This window comes from Macrotis lagotis, chromosome 6 (genome assembly GCF_037893015.1).
Source record: "Macrotis lagotis isolate mMagLag1 chromosome 6, bilby.v1.9.chrom.fasta, whole genome shotgun sequence".
Lineage (NCBI taxonomy): Eukaryota > Metazoa > Chordata > Mammalia > Peramelemorphia > Peramelidae > Macrotis > Macrotis lagotis.
The window spans coordinates 68,831,776-68,849,046 of NC_133663.1; the positions used below are offsets into that span (position 1 = coordinate 68,831,776).

The following is a 17,271-nucleotide window of genomic DNA, read 5'->3' on the forward strand; positions in this document are numbered from 1 at the left end:
TTTGAGATTTGATTGTCCTTGGATGTCAGCCAAAGATTTTGATCATCTCATTCCAAAACATCCTCAGCTCTCTTTAGAAATGATCTCAATTTAGACTAAGATTTAAGGCCATAATCACCCAGAGATAACAAGGGGAAGCAAAGTTCCTTTGCTTCCATTCATATGCCATAAAACTAATGCAGACTCTGCCCTTGACTCAACCACATGATCATAATGGCTCCTGGGGTACAGGTGAGATTTGGAGTCAGAGGACATAGATTAGATTCTAAACCCCCCAATAAATCAGCTGTGTGACCTTGGGCAAGTCATTTCCCTTAAATAAAGTTTCTGTTTTCTCATTTTTAAAATAAAGGGGTTGGCCTAGAGTAGATTAAGGATGTGCTAGTAAATGTTTAACAGCCCAAAGTGGTGGTGGTGGGGGGCAGGGTGGAGAGAGAGAGAGAGAGAGAGAGAGAGAGAGAGAGAAAATATATACAAAATGTACAAACTGGATACACTTTTATATTTAATCAGCATTATTAACACTTTCTTAAGTTTAGATAATCAACAAAACAATAAATTAAGCCCTGGTTTGTAGGGCTTGTTGATTTCCAAGGTTTATATTCTCACACTGAAAATTTAGCTTGACAATGTTTATACATGTGAAACCATGCAAAACATAGTTCCATATCATGTGAAAAAAGATACAGGCCATAAATACACACACACACACACGTGAATAAAACTTCAATCTGCAATCTTGAGTCCTTTGGATTGTCTTGGCTGAGAATAGTTGTCATTCACAGTTGAGCATCATATGATGTTGCTGGTTCTGTGTACAATGTTCTCCTGACATTGAAAACTCAACAATCAAATCTTAGCAGTTCCACTTGAGTTTAACATATGCTTGGACTAAATGATCTCTAAGAACCTTTCCCTCTGGAAAGCCTGTGCAATTCTACATCACTCAAGAGCTAAGCTTTGTGTACCCCAAAGAGGTAAAGGATAGAAAAAAAGAGATCCTTCATATGCTAAAATATGGATAGCAGGACTTTTCATAGTACCAAAGAACTCACAATGAGGTAGCCATCCATTATTGGGGGAATAGCTCTAAACAAGAGGTGGCCAATGACTGTGACAGAATATTCTTGTGCTAAAAGAAATGATGACTATGAAGAAGACGGAGAAGCACAGGAAGTATGAACCGATGCTGATCAATCATTCCATCGATTAAAGAATTGATCATCAAACGCTTATTAAATATAGACTATGAATGTTTTCAATGCCAGAGATTCAAAGAAAAGCTTAGAGTCCTGTTTTCAAGGAAATTACATTGTAATGAAGAAGCAACATATATACACATATGTGATTATACATACATGAACATAAGCATGTGTATATCAATATGTATATATATGAATATAATGCATATATGTATTGACTCATTTATATAGATGCATATATTACATATATGTATATACCTATATATATTATATATACAATATGAGATCCATGCAGCACAAATGGAAGATAATCTGAGAGGGGATGGCTTTACCAATAGAAGACTGAGAAAGTGCTCCTGTAGAAGATGTTTGAGCAGAGTTTTGAGGGAAGTCAGGGATTAAGTAAAACTGAGAAAACAATATACACAGAGTGACCAGAGCATTATAGAATTATAGAATTAGCCACAAAGCAAAACTGAAGACTATGTAATCATAGAGGTCAAGGTGGACCCAGAAGAAGAAAGGAGAAAATGACCTTCCATTCTTTCTACTTATAAGTGGGTGCCTATGGGAGTAGAACGTTGCATTTATTGTCATATTCTATTGATTGTTTGCGTCATTTTACTGAACTACCTCATGTTCTTCATCCTTTCATACAGGAATAAATAACACAACAACTCTATCATAGGAGTCTTGTGAGAGTTAGATAAGATTATGCATGTGAAAGTCCTCTGTAAATGATATGGGAGGTACAATATTCAAAGGACTGAAGGAAAGACCAAGGGGAAGAGGAGGAGCTCATGTGATCTTAGGCTGTTTGAGAGAGGCAGTGTCCACAGGGAGGGAGGGAGACAGCAGTTTCAGTGGACTCAGCCTGTTCAGATCACATCTGCAATATTGTGTCGGGTTTCAGGCTCCATAGTATAGGAAGGGCGTTGATAAGCCAGAGAGTGACCAGAGTTCAGAGAGTTAGCTTCCTCTCACTTCATTTCATAATTCATCAGATTAAAAAGTACCTGAGATCACATCATAGAAGGATCAGTTGAAGCAACTGAAACAATTTAGACTGGAGAAGGTATAGCAGAGACTACATGGGAACCATTTCAAGAATTAAAAATCGTCCCCCAAGAGTGAATTAAGAGCAATGGATGGCAGTCAGATTTTGGTGCAAGGCCAGATATCCCTCAATTAATCCATCGATTGATGAACTGACAAATGACTGGAGCCATCCAGTCAGTGGGATGACCTGCCTCAGTAAGTCTTGGGTTGTCCTTCATAAGAGTTTTCAGACAGCATCACATATCTTCTGACTCAAAAGTTTTAGCTTTTTCATACCTGTTCTTTCAAAGCCTCTAGACCCCTTAGAGTTTTGCCTCTCTCTCTGGGCTATGTCCAATACATCATACCAGAGACAGAGAATACAGAACTACTCCAAGCATTTTGGGTTCACAAAAATATAGAGGAAGAAAATGTTCCTTGTTTTGCCTCCCTCTAGTAGTGGCAGCAGCAGCAGCAGCAGTAGTAGTAATAGTAGTAATATTAATAATAATAATAAGCATTAATGTGAACTTTTAAGGGTTTTTTGCTTTACAAATATTATCTCATTTTATCTTCACAACAATCTCTACTTTTAAAGATAAAGGAATTGAGAAAGACAGAAACTAATTTACCCAGTCACAACTAATAATTCTCATTTGTACAAAATCACCGCTAATCTGAGGTTGTATTCAAACTCAGATCCTCCTAACTTCAGCTCCTGTGCTTCATTTACTATATACCATCCGGTCCTAGTCATAGTTAAAAAAAATACATAAACAAATAAATAAAAATTAAGAAGGTGTTGCTTTCTAGTTCCTGAGAGAACAAGGGGGGGGGGATAGTTGGAACTAGAACAATTTTATAGAGGCTGGAGGATGAATCAGAAGTTCAATACTAGGAAGAATTTGTGAGTGAATCAGAGGTTCCAAGAAAGAATGATGGTGAAGGGTAGTGGCATCTGCATTCTGGGAGATTTCAGGAACTCCCATCTTAAGAAGGGGACAGTGTGTAGTTGGAAAAATAAATAAATAAAATATTTAAATTTCAAAGAAAGTAAGAAAGAACGAAGGGGACAATCTCCCTGGAAAAAGGATGTAGAAAAGAGATGATGCTTTGGGAGATGAGTACTCTGAGTCTGGCCAGTTTCCCCATCACAGCTCCTCCAGCCCCAAGCCTGATTTTTTTCTTTGAACTCCCCACAGATTCATAGAGCGTTAAAACTGTGAGGGTCCTTAGGAATCATCTTTTTGTAAGATCTCAGATTTAGAGCTCAAAGACCAGATAGTCTAACATTCTAATCTTATTAAGGAGAAAACTCAGACTTGTATGGGTAAAATGACTTACCCAAGGTCACAGAAGTAGTAGGTGACAGGAGCTATTCTTGCCAATAGATCAAGTTGTTCACCAGCTTGATTTATGGATGAAGCAACTGTGGTTTGGAGTCGAGGGGGTGTGTGTGGGGGGTGAGGAGTCACTTCCCCAAGGTCACACCACTAATTACCGGTACAGGTAGGACATGTACTCAGGTGTCCTAACTCTAGCTACAGTGCCTTTCTCTCCTTGTTATGCCATCATTAGGAATGTTGGCATTCTCAACAAGGCCACCCTAGAGAGCTCTGTGAGTATCACCCCCCCCCCCCCCCCCCCCCCCCCGCCCCAGCGAAAGAATTTTATCTAATTGGAGAGATATGAGAGTAGCAAGGAGGAGAGAAGAAAACATTCCTTGTTTGGTTCCTTGGAACTCACACCTGATTTCCTTCAGTCACCAAATTTATCAGGATATTTTGAATGTATTAGCTTTGTTGGAGTAGCTGCCCCACCCTCCAAATACTACAAATGACCTGTCTCTCAGCTGTTCTGGCTGCATATCCAGGCCAAGGACTTTGCTCCCCCGTAGTCAGACTCCTTACCTTAGCTTCTCTGCACAGCTGGGAAGTTTTAGAGTTTGTACCCCAAACTCTATCCAATCCTTCCCTCTGGGGCACTGATGCTCTGGAACAGAGTAGGCTAGGATCCAGGTCTCCTGGGTTCTGAACACCCTGAGGCTGTCAATGAGAAGGGAACATATACTTTTTGAAAACATGAATAATTGTGGATCAATGTTTATTTGTGGGGAGGAGGAGAGAACTGTTCAGAAGGTTGGATGTTCAGTTTTCCACACAGAATCATGGATTTAGAGGTGAGATATACCTGAGTGGCTCAGAAAGTGAGAGCTGGAAGGGACCTTGGAGTTTTATCCCTTCGTATTACAGATGAAGAAACTGAGGCCCCAAGAGATTATCAAACTCACCTAAGGTCACACAGTTGGGACTCAACTCAAATCTTTCACTGCACTGTTACCTCCAACACATAGGACCCAGACTGGGGAAGAGGGAAAGATAGTGCTCCCCCCAAAACAGAAATACTTCTTTCTTTAAATCAGGAAGGATCATAGTCATCCAAACACAGTGGGAGGAAACTAGACCCCTAAGTTGTATAGTTACTAAACATAAGATCTTTGCACATTGGGAATATCTTTTAACAGAATAGAGAAGATTCTCATAAGAAAAGACACTTCCATGCTGATCTCCCAGCTCAAAGACTCACCCCTTCTCCCAATACAGGTGAGAGAGAGAGAGAGAGAGAGAGAGAGAGAGAGAGAGAGAGAGAGAGAGAGAGAGAGAGAGAGAGAGAGAGAGAGAGCCTTAACCTGGGGAAAGGAGAAAGAAGACAAAGATGGGAAGTGTGGCAATGGGGGCAATCGAGGGACTCAGAAAGGAGAGGCAACATGAGGGGCAGTGACAAGGATCTATTCTGCAGGTAGCAGGCAGGGACAATTCTTAGGGAGGTCCCCAAGCCTTGGCTCTAATTTTCTGCTCACCATATCCCTGATACCTTCTGTTTAAAACATCTGGACTCCCAGGAAAAAAAAAATCCAGTAAGATCTGGGATAGGGGAAGGGTCAGGGGGAAAAGGGAAGAGAAGAAGAAGAATTTGAAATTGGGGACCAATAGGCTATAAAGATGGAGAAGAGGAAAAAGAAACAATGATAGAGAGATGGAAGAAGAGTTAGAACTGGAGATTGTGGTGGGGGGTTACAGTATCAGAACTAGAGCAGCAAAAATCCGAGTTTTCTTCTGTCTGTTTAGAGAATTCGATTTTTTTATTCCCCATCTCTAAAACTCTGGAGACACCAAGTCTCTCTGTGAGAAAAGGGGAGCATTTCCCCCCGCCTCCCTGCTTTTCAACAAACATTCCCACCAGACCTCCTTACCTGTCCTGGGGAAGAAGCTGTCACCTGGGAGAGCTCAGGGAGCTATGTTGGACTGGCTATGAGGAAAAGGACCTTTGTCCCTACTCCACCCCCTCCTTCTCTTAGCAATTGTCAACTCCATATAAGGAAAGTGAGGGCCCTAGAGAGGGAGAGGATGGGGTGATGGGGGGTGTTGTGTGAGGAGGCAGGTGCCTACCAGGTCCCCCGAGAGTCAAGAGGTTAGTTATAGTTTGATAGCTACAACCAGATGTGTCCTTTGATTGGTATATTCCAGAGGTGCTGGGGGTATCTCCCAATCCCAGAGAAGTCTAAGAACAATGGACAGAGTGGAGGGGTGGAGTTGAAGGGATATGGGACCTGGGGGTCCCCTGCAGGGAAGAGGGACAACTTTCACTAATTAGAAAATGAGAAGATTTGGAGTTAGAATTGTTTGAATTGTGAGTCTACACAAATTGTGTTACCCTGGTCTCTGAAAACCTTTAAAAGGATGCACTAATATTTTTATTATCTACCTTACAGGGGAATTGTGAAGAAAGTATTCTGCAAATTTTAAACCACTACATCAACATGAGTTATTAGAGCCAGACCCAAGTTGGGTCCCCACTGCTCTAACCATAAAGACTAAGGTTCAGTATTAAAATCTAGATGGAATGGCTAATGCTGCAAGGCAGGACCCCTGGGTTCTGTGCTTCTAGAATTTGAGGGTGCAGGTGAGACCGATCACAGTGGGAGTATAGAGAGATAGAAGGTTACAGAACAATCCCCCCAAAAAGGAGGACCCCTAGGGTGTTTGATAGATTTTACTGTGTGTCCCCCAAATCAATTGCTGCATCAGTCTGGACCTTCAGCTGGCCACCTGTTCTCTAGGAGTCACCTAAGAGGCTCCTTTACTATTCCAGAGCCATGAAGTTCCTCTCTGACCCACCCTTTGCTCCTACCACAGGGCGTTGGTTCTGGATTATCTATGAATAGTCATAAACCAGAGGCCTTGTCCTCTGGTCAGTTCCGCCCCATCCACTCCACAACATCAGCCTGAGCCTTAGCCCCTGATCCCTGGCCCCTCTTCCTGCCCTCCCTGAGTCACCCCTGAATCTCTCTCCCATCCAGGAGAGATTAGAAAAGAACTGGATCGATGGCTCTCTTCCCTCTCACTCTCTCTGGAGTTCTTTCTGTGTCTTCCAGTATCTGGAGTCTGTAAGAGACTAATGGGAAGTCTGAAGGGAAGTCTTCAAGCACATAAAAAGAGATAGATTAATGACCATCTGGGCCCCAGAAAATTATCAGGAGATAATTTCAGAGGGTCAGAAAGGTAGAATGAGCTGTCTCGGGTAGTAATGGGTTCCCATTTATAGGTCTTGAAACATTGCATCTGGGGCTCTAGATGGCTGCTGGGATCCTTTCCATGAGTCTGGGGGTCTCTGTAGCCCATGTCCCATAATCCCCAGTTCCCCGTGGAAGGGAGTTCCAACTACCCTTACCTGATAGTAGTGTCAAGGGTCCGAGTCTCATGACCCAGACAGGATCAAACTGGGCTCCAATCCCAAATCTGGGATTCTTAACCTGCCTTTAAGGTGGGATATGGAAGGGTGGGGAGAAGGATGCTGAAAGTCCATAATGGGGAGGGAATGTGTATACAGGCAAAAAGATCTGACTTTCTGTGTTCTTAGAGGTAATGGTTTGGACTCCAGGTGTAGAACAGGGAAATACTAAGAGGGTATCGTTTGCATAGAAAAGGGGAACTACAGTAGGATGACTACCCTGGGTCCTATTCAGAGAAGGGTTTCTGGGGCATGCTGGTTGTGCCCAAACTGGATGGAGCTGCACAGGTTCTGGGGGTCTTCAGGGGTCAAAGTTGGCTTACCCAACTTTACTCTAGGACCCCCAATTGCTGTAGCTGCTGTCTGTGATGCTCCTGCTTCACTTCTCCCTTATTTCTCCTCCTCAATTTTGACTTGATTTTCCTTTCTACCATGAGGTGAGGATAGGTAGGACATTTTAGGCTTAAAGTCTAAGTAGAATGGTTAGTACTACAAAGTAGCAAGCTTAGATTCTAGAATCTCAAGTTCTGGGGATGTGGGTGAGTCAGAAGCATATCTTGAAGACATGGAGAGGCTTTTTCCTTGTTTTTCTGGGGTCCCCAAGATCCTCAGAGTCTCTCCAAATTTGATCAAATGGAATTTCTACTTAGTGGAGCTCAGCTCTGGTCCAGGTCAGGTAGAATGTCTCGGTTTCTTTTTGAAGAAGGGAAGCAGAGTTTAAAATTTTTTTTTCTTTAAACACATTATTCCAAAAAGGGTCCCATAGTTATACCAAATTGCCAAAGGAAATCATAGCACAAAAAAATTAGGGCTCCCATCTGGGAGGCATTAGAGTTGTATTTTAATATTTTATATTAACTTACTCTTTATTCTGAAATGAAGAAATGCCGAATAGATTTTAATTTGCATACATATCTACATAAACTTAAGTATACACAAATTTGTATATTTCTGTTCTCTCTGAAAAGAAACAAAAGGAGGAATGTAACTCAAACTTTCTGCCTTTCTCTTTTAAGTACATGAAAAGGTCTCTTTGTATCTTCCAAAGTTGTCCTGCTTAATGGCCTCCTCTTTTCTTGATTTATTCCTATTTATCCTGTATGTAGATTTTTGTATATTGCTGCTCCCCTTAGATTATGAGCTCCTGGAAAGCATACTGTATCTTTGTATCCCCAGAACCTCAAACAGAGCTTAAAAAAGGGTAGTTTTTAACAAATGTTTATTGATTGACTTCTGTTCTTTCCCCTTCTGTATAAAAAAATTTTTTTAAGTGAGACAAGAATGTTCTAAGAGAAATTAGAGTAAGGAGTTCCCAACCCTTTCTAGTCATGTCCTTTGGAGTTTTGTTTTTTTTTTAAGATTTTTCAAGGCAATGGGGTTAAGTGGCTTGCCCAAGGCCACACAGCTAGGTAATTATTAGGTGTCTGAGGTTGGATTTGAACCCAGGTACCCCTGACTCCAAGGCCAGTGCTCTATCCACTGCGCCACCTAGCTGCCCCCCTTTGGAGTTTTAATAAATGTTCTCATTCCCTCATTTCAATATGAAAGGAAATAAATTCTTGGGCTCATCACACATATACAAAAAGAAATAAAATAGATCATTTAATTTTTCTCTTCTAAGGATAATTTTGTTGATTGGAAATCTGGAATTTCTGGAATATATCAATAGGATATTGTCATTATTTTCCAAATATGCTTATACTTCTTGGCAATTTTCTTTTGTCCCTTGAGGGTATACATAATCAGGCAGGGAACCCTTAGAGGTCATCTGCTCCAACCTTCCAAGCAGCACTAGTTTCCTTAGGGGGATCTATGACAGAGTGGAAAGAGTAAAGGAGAGGGGGCGGCTAGGGGGTGGCTCGGTGGCGCAGTGGATAGAGTACCTGAGTTCAAATCCGGCCTCAAACACTTATTAATTACCTAGCTGTGTGGCCTTGGGCAAGCCACTTAACCCCCATTACCTTGCAAAAACTTTTAAAAAAAAAAGAAAGAGTAAAGGATTGGGAATCAGAAAGCCTTGATTTGAATCCTTGCTTCACCAATGAATCAATCAGTTAATCAACAAGTGCTATTAAACTCTAGGTGCTGGTATACATAGGTTAAAGATATAAAGACTAAAAAAAAAGGCTATCCTGTCCTCAAGGAGCTTGCCTTCTATGAAACAGAATGTGCATAAAGAGGCAGATACAAAATATATTCAATATAACAATTAAAAATCATAAATGAATAATATAAATACAAGCTAGGTGTAGTAAGACACACCTGTAATCCTTGAACTCTTGTTGGAGTTTTCCTGCCTTCCACTCCCATGGTCTGACTGCACACTCTCACATTCCTCCCTCCACAGATGGGACTGATGCCATGATATGGTGAGGTGGCTCAGGGTTTAGAGATCTGGGTTTGGAGTCTGGAAACTTTAAGTAAACATCTAGTCTCCCTCACTTACTAGCTGTGTGACCTTGGGCAAGTCACTTAGCCACTGTCTGACTCTGTTTCCTCATCTGTAAAAGTGGGATAATAATCCTATCTACCTCCCGGGATTGTTGTGAGTATAAAGTACGATAATATTCATCACGTCAGCCCTAAAGCACTATATTCATGCTAGCTATTTTTATTCTTAAGACTTTGACAGGGAGACTATTAACCTTGAAGCTGAACCTTCAATTATTACTGTATATATATATATATATATATATATATATATATATACATATATAAAAGTCAAGCTATGTGATCTTGTCAGTCTGTCAGCTAATAAACATTTATGAAGCACATACAATGAATGACTCAGGAACTAGGAAGGGAGTCTTCCTCATCAACAAAGAATGATTTTGCTGGCAAGCAACTAGAATCTGGATAGACTTCATCTACAACATTCAGAAAGAGTCTAACCTTTATCTTGTGCTGAGTCTTTGGGGTCAGTGCCAAGAAGAACAAGTATTATAGCACTTAGGAGATGAATAAGCACAAGACAAAGGTTGTCGGTTGTCCTCAAATACTCCAAGGATGATGAGAATGACCATCCAGAGTGCCCTACTGATGAATGTAGGGTTGGAGTATTTATTACTAGTCATTGGGACAGAAATAACTGTAGCAAGCATGATTTTTGATTTACCACTTCAACAAACCAGAAGTCAAATAAATGGATTGATGACTTTTTTAAAAAATCTCCCCAATAAAAAGTATAATCACAGTAACAGAAGCCGCAACCACAGTTAAGGACTGACTGCATTTCCCTCACTGGCTTCTCTGTTTTCCTGTCCAGGATCAAGACCTGAGCCTTGGACCCCAGCTCAGATTCCTTCTCGTTTTCTTTCCACAAATTGCAAATGCAGGAAAAAATTTCTTGGATATGAATACGCTGAGAATCCATTCGGGCCTGCTGGAAACTTTTCTTTGAATTTTCCAGATGCAAAGTGATTACCCAGGACTATTTGCCTGAATCTTACATATGCGATGGCTGGTCCACAGAGAGAAGGAAATTTTTTTCCAGAGGTGGAGTTGGGATTAGAGTCATAGATTCTTTATCATAACTAGCTCAAAATGTTAGTTTTCTTTTCATTCCCCCTAACATAAATGTGGAACTGGGAAAAAAGTTTTCTCTTTTGCTCACTTCTTTGAAACCAGTAGCCTGGAGAAAGGTAAAGAAGTAAGTGTAGAAAGAGAATTCCTTATTCATTTATTAAAGAGCAATTGATGGACTAGTATTTGGAGTAGCCCTCCACCTAGTGGGAAAACTATAAACTACACTCACAGGATGGTTAACAGTAAAGTGAAACTTAGGTTTTCTGAAGGCTTTAGAAGGAAGCTCACCCAGAGTACTGCCATTCCACCTGCAGCACCTCAAGTTACACCTGGGATAGCCACCAAGTGCACACACAGCTTGTACTTGTGCTTCATTATAAAAGACAAAGTCAAATTGACTACTTTGATTATATAAAGATTAAAATACTTTTGCACAAATAAAATAAGTCAAAATAAAAAAAATTATGGATTAGGAACAAATCTTTTTCCTAAAACACTTTTGATAAAAGTCAGGTATTCAAATGTATAAGGAATTACTATAATCATTTATTGTCATAAATCTGAAGTATTTCCCCAAAAGGGAAGTAGTCAAACCACAGTTCTCATAATAAATACAAACAATAAGCATCTGAAAAGTGCTAAAATAACTAATGGAAAAATACAACCTCACATACTCATCAAATTATCAAAGACGATAAAAGATGAACAAATTCAATTTTGGCAAGGATTTGATGATAGGAAAATATGAATACAGAACTAATTTACTGGTGTAGAACTGTGAAATAGTCCAATCAATTTAGAAAACAATGTAGAATGAGATGACACAGGTTGCAAAATTATCCATATGCCCTAAACTATTAGTATTACCGTTGGGTTTATACCCAAGTAAGTAAATAGCTAAGTGTACAAAAATATTCATAAAAGCTCAATTGTAATAGCAGGGGGGAAAAGAAACAAAATATGTGCCTACTGATTAGGAAATGACTGAACAAATTGTGGCATATGAATCTAATTTAAAATTCCTGCATCATCATGAGCAACAAAAAGGAAGATTTCAAGTATGCAGTGAACAAAGAATGGCATAAACAATTGTTATTTTTATTTATTTTTATTTAGACAAAGTCACAGACATTTTATTTAAAAAAAAGCATCTATTAAATATCTGTTGGAAAATTATGTATTTTTAGACAAAAGTAGAGAGAGGAAAAAAGACATTTTAAATGACAATGAAACATAAAAACTGCTAGGTAATATTGGTAGTAATTTGTTAATTATGCAAACATGTATGTGGATACAATTATTGGTACAATTATATATTGATACAATTAAATAAATGGAAAATTAGTACCAATATTCATATTTTCTCTTTAGAAATGGAAAACCATTAACACACAAGGCTGTATGTAATATGGAATCAATCACAATAGTGTCTTGCTGAACTGTTTTCAGGGATTGTACACTGTGGTAAGACTCTGGAGCCTTTTAAAATGTGCAGAAAACAAAATTAATCAACACTTTCTTTAAAAAAATGGGATTTTTGCCCTGGATATTTCTTGAAATAAAAAAATATATATATACTTCCTACTTATCATTTTGTGCAAGGAGGCAATACCAGGCCTGAAGTCAGGAAGATCTGAGTTCAAATCTAGTCCCCAAAATTTACTAACTGTGTGACCCTGGGTAAGTCATTTAATCTGTTTGCCTCAGTTTCCTCAACTGTAAAATGGGATGCTGGAGAAGGAAATGGCAAACCACTCCACTGTGTTTGCCAAGAAAACCCCAAATGGGTTCACAAAGAGTTAGACACAACTTAAAATGCCTGAAAAACTTCATGTATTGTCTTTGCTTGTTTAATGTAAGTTCCTTAGGGGTCTAGCTTACTTATATTTATATTCCCACAGGGATTTTGTAAGCACCTAATAAATGCTATCATAAATTTAGATATAGCATTTGATAGCTTGAATTTTTTCTTCTGAAAATTGACTATTCATATCCTCTGACCATTTATTAATTGGGGAATGATTTTTATAAATTTGATTAAGTTCCCTAGATCATTTAGAAATGAAACTTTTATACCCAATTGACAAAGGGTCAAAGGATATGCAAAGGCAATTTACAGATGAGGAAATCAAAGCAATCAATAATCATGTGAAAAACTGCTCTAAATCACTACTTATTAGAGAAATGCAAATTAAAGCATCTCTGAGGTACCACCTCACACCTCTCAGACTGGCCAACATGACCAGAAAGGACAATGATCAATGTTGGAAGGGATGTGGGAAATCTGGGACACTAATACATTGTTGGTGGAACTGTGAACTCACCCAATCTTTCTGTAGAGGAGTTTGGAATTGCGTCCAAAGGGCAACAAAAATGTGCATCCCCTTTGATCCAGCAATACCACTACTGGGTCTGTACCCTGAAGAGATGATGAAAAAGGGTAAAAACATCACTTGTACAAAAATATTCATAGCAGCTCTGTGGTGGCAAAGAATTGGAAATTAAGTGAACGTCCTTCAATTGGGGAATGGCCTAACAAACTGTGGTATAGGAATGTCATGGAACACTAATGTTCTATTAGAAACCAGGAAGGATGAGAATTCAGGGAAGCCTGGAGGGATTTGCATGAACTGATGCTGAACAAGATGAGTAGAACCAGAAAAACATTGTACACCCTAACAGCAACATGGGGGTGATGATCAACCTTAATGGACTTGCTCATTCCATCAGTGCAACAATCAGGCACAATTTGAGGGTATCTATGATGGAGAATACCATCTATCCAGAGAAAGAATTGTGGAGTTGTTTTTTTTGTTTTTAGGTTTTTTTTGGCAAGGCAAATGGGGTTAAGTGGCTTGCCCAAGGCCACACAGCTACGTAATTATTAAGTGTCTGAGACCGGATTTGAACCCAGGTACTCCTGACTCCAAGGCCGGTGCTTTATCCACTACGCCACCTAGCCGCCCCAATTGTGGAGTTTGAACAAAGACCAAAGAGTATTACTTTTAATTAAAAAAATAACCCGTTATTTTATTATGTAATTTTGCTATCTCTTATGGATATGATTTCTCTCTCATCACATTCAGCTTAGACCAATGTATACCATGGAAATAATGTAAAGACTAGTAGACCACCTTCTGTGGGGGAAGCAAGATGGGGGGGATTGTAAAATTCAAAATAAATAAAATCTTTCTTTAAAATTAAAAAAAAGGAAACAAAACTTTTATTAGGAAAACATACTGCAAAGATTCCTTCATCCATCAATTTCCTGCTTCTCTTCTAATTTTAGCTGCATTGATTTTGTTTGTACAAAATCTTTTTAATTTTATGAATTCAAAATTGTTCTGTTAGTTTGAATTGAATTTCTCTTTCTCTTCCTGTTGGATTTTGTGGATAATATTCAGAAAGGCTAATTATTTGTGTTGGTTTAATTTTGTATCTTTGAAATTTGTTGAAGTTTTTCCTTGTTTCAAATAGTTTTTTAGTTTTATTAATTTAATTTAGTTTAAAGTCTCAGTATTTTTAAGGGAGTCTCCAGTGTTTTGAGTGGGTGTGCTAGCTCTATTCTTGTCCTTATCAACTTCTGAAGTGACCTCTGTTTCCTCCTATAGCATCCTGAGGAGCCACAATAGGACTTTGGCCAAAGGCAGGGACTTCCCCAGCATGAGAACCTACAGGGTGGCTTCCTCTAAGGAAGGAGGCCTGGTCAGGGCCTGGAAGAGGAAAGAGAAGCAGGCAGAGCTGCAGCCAGGTGGAATCTATCATCACAGGCTCATAAGAGCAGAGGGTGAAGATTTCCTTTGGAGAGACAGCTAGAATGTCTCTCTGGGTTTCTTGGGCGGGGGTGGTGGTGGGGTGGTAGTGGAGAAGAACAGAGACCAGGAATAGTGGAACTAAGCCCTGATCAGACCTAGAGGAGAGAAGGGAATTCCACACTCCCTGAATGATCCATCTAGTCTCCCTCAAAGCTTACACCAATTCTTGTTTCAGAGCAGTCCAGGGACCAGAGATGGTGAGAGTGGGCACTGAAAAAACTCTACCCATTCAGGAGGGCCATACCTTATTAGAAAAATCTGCCTTCTGGATCCCACAGTTTTTTCCCCCCTCAAAGTCTTCAACTTACCGAACTGTCCTGTGACAGGGGTTGCTAAGAGAAACTGGCTTAGAGTGTGATGAGTTGACCTGTTAGATGAGACTAGGGCTCTTTAGGACTTCATCCCTTGCTTGGCTGTCCCAGGGATATGGAAACATGTCCCCGGACCAAGTGCTCTGACAACTCTCAGACTAGTCATCCTGAAGGGTGAGGGTGGGAATGGAGAGTAAAAAGATAAAGTTTTTTTTGTTATGTTATTTGGTACTGGTGAGACCTTTATGACTTCCTGAAGAAGGGATTTATAATCTAGTCCACAAGCCATTGGCCCTAGCCTGAAACATATTTTCCAACATCCTTTTTGCAATGCCCACCTTTCACAGCTAATGTCAATGAATATCCCATTATATGTCAACATAGTTGAGATCTTTATCAAACTCCTTACCTCTCCATCTTCTTTAACACCTACTGGTGCATAAGCTACAGTGATCTTCCTCTCTTCCACCTGCCATAGAAGCCTCTCTTGTAACTGAGGTCTGTTAAAGCAAACGTAATTACTTGTAATTTTTCTTGTAAGAGGTGACCAAGTGTTTCATGAAATAATATTGTTTGTTGCTCTTGGACCTGAAATGAAAACAGCTCTGCCAAATGCCTTTGTTTCCTTCTGCAAGGATAGATAATCCATCAGCCAGCCTTCCATTTGGCTGCAACTTCCATTTGTAGTCTGATTTATTTAATTAAAACAGCAATATTTCTGTAGTCCAACTATTTCTTTAGGATTGTTGGCCACTGGACAAATATACCACATTTAGAGTACAATAGTATTGGTTAACATTTATTGGCACCTAAAGACTGATTCTTAGGGAAGAAAATGGAATAATCATTGATCAAGCTTCTACTATGGACCTGGCTCCTTTACAAGTATCTTATTTGATCCTCATAACAACACTATGAGGGAAGTCTTATTTTTATCCCCCTTTCACAGCTGAGAAAACTGGTGCAGACAGAGATTAAATCATTCACCCAGGGTCACATAACTAATAAGGGCATTAGGTTAGATTTGAACACAGATCTTCCTGACTCCAAGCTCGGGAATCCATCCACTGAGCCACTTAATTGCTCCGCTTTTTTTCCTGTGTATAGGAGGGCAGCTTAACAAATGCACCTTCTAGGGGCATTCCCCAACTAGCAAATAGGGTTTCTCAACAAGACTATCTCAGGTTCAAGGGATCTTGATCTGCTCAAAACCATAGCTCACAAGGCCTTCCTCCCCATACCTGATGTGCTTCTTTTTTCTAGTTAGCCAACCAATACAATTAATTCAAAACAAAGACATTTATTGACACAGTATGATAAGAAAGTGGCAATCATCTATTTCCTGTAAGTCTGAAGACACACTCTTACCCAAATACATATCCCATCTGTCAGAAGAATAGAGGAAACATAGTACCGCCTCAGTTAACTAGTGCCCATAGCCTAAAATCTATTTTTTAATTTCCTTTGCCTGTTCACTAAGGGCAGAGCCACCTTCAGAAACTTTACTCTTGAGATCAGAAAATTCTTGTTTAATTGCCTTGATGGAATCCTGTGTTCTTATACCTACTATAGAGGGTCACTGCCAAAGGAATAATTTTATTTTCTCAGCTGCAGGTTGCAGGCAAAGTTAAATCACACACATTAGTAAAATACAGGCTGTGGGACCCAACCTCCCCATTTCTGCACTGACTGTGATAAAGAAATCGATGAAATCCATAGCCCAGAAAAACTCATCTCTGTAATAATCCTTGTAATAACCCATGGGACCTTTCAGTCTCAGACAAAGAAGCTAGGGACAGGGGAACCACATGGCCCCACAAGAAAAATGACTTGAAGGATTGTAATATTGGAGTGGTCTGGTGGTAAAAGTGGAGAAGTGTTGGGAATTTGGGGACTCAACATTGTAGAGAGAGAGGAATATCTAAGGAATGCAAGAATCCTGGATTGAAGGGAAGCAACCTTGTGGAAGAACAAACATGGACTTTTTCTTCTATGGATTATTCAAATAGTACAGTTCTGATGGGAATGGGGAGTACCTTTCTTAAAACCTCAAGGCAAGCCCCAAGAAGGGGGCTATTATGGGTACAGAGGGCTATGAACTTCTTGAACATTTCCAGCAATAAGAAACTCCCTGTTTTATAAAGCTGCCTCATATATTGTTGGATGTAGAAACCTAGGGAAGGTAAGGAGGTTCACTGAAAGGTGTGAAGTCCCATCCAGCACCCCAAGTTTGTTTTTTTTTCTGGTAGAAAAACATCTAAACTATAGGTGGCACTACAAATAGACCATATAGATTGGGAGGGGGACAGGTGGAGTAGGGGAATATTATTGCAGGTGGGAAAGGAGAATTTTTTTTTTTTAGGTTTTTTGCAAGGCAAACGGGGTTAAGTGGCTTGCCCAAGACCTCACAGCTAGGTAATTATTAAGTGTCCAAGACCAGATTTGAACCCAGGTACTCCTGACTCCAGGGCCGGTGCTTTATCCACTGCACCACCTAGCCACCCACAGAAAGGAGAATTTTTTTTATTTGAGTACTGTTAGTCCCTTGGGTTGTTTTCTATCTTTTCTAAGTGGAATGAAATAAATGCT

General features: G+C 39.8%; 1 protein-coding gene across 2 annotated transcripts in view; it reads right to left on the bottom strand.

Moving 5' to 3' along the window:
- VIL1 (villin 1) overlaps positions 1-17,271 on the bottom strand; it is a 48,564-nt gene that overhangs the window by 29,189 nt on the left and 2,104 nt on the right. The window contains exons 2-3 of one of the 2 annotated variants that reach the window (XM_074191372.1): positions 15,092-15,182; positions 4,151-4,285 (exon numbers count right to left, since the gene is read on the bottom strand). The gene's annotated coding sequence lies outside the window, so the exon portion shown is untranslated. Of the gene's footprint in view, positions 1-4,150; positions 4,286-5,493; positions 5,552-15,091; positions 15,183-17,271 lie in introns of those variants that run through there. The other variant, XM_074191370.1, reaches the window with a different exon arrangement.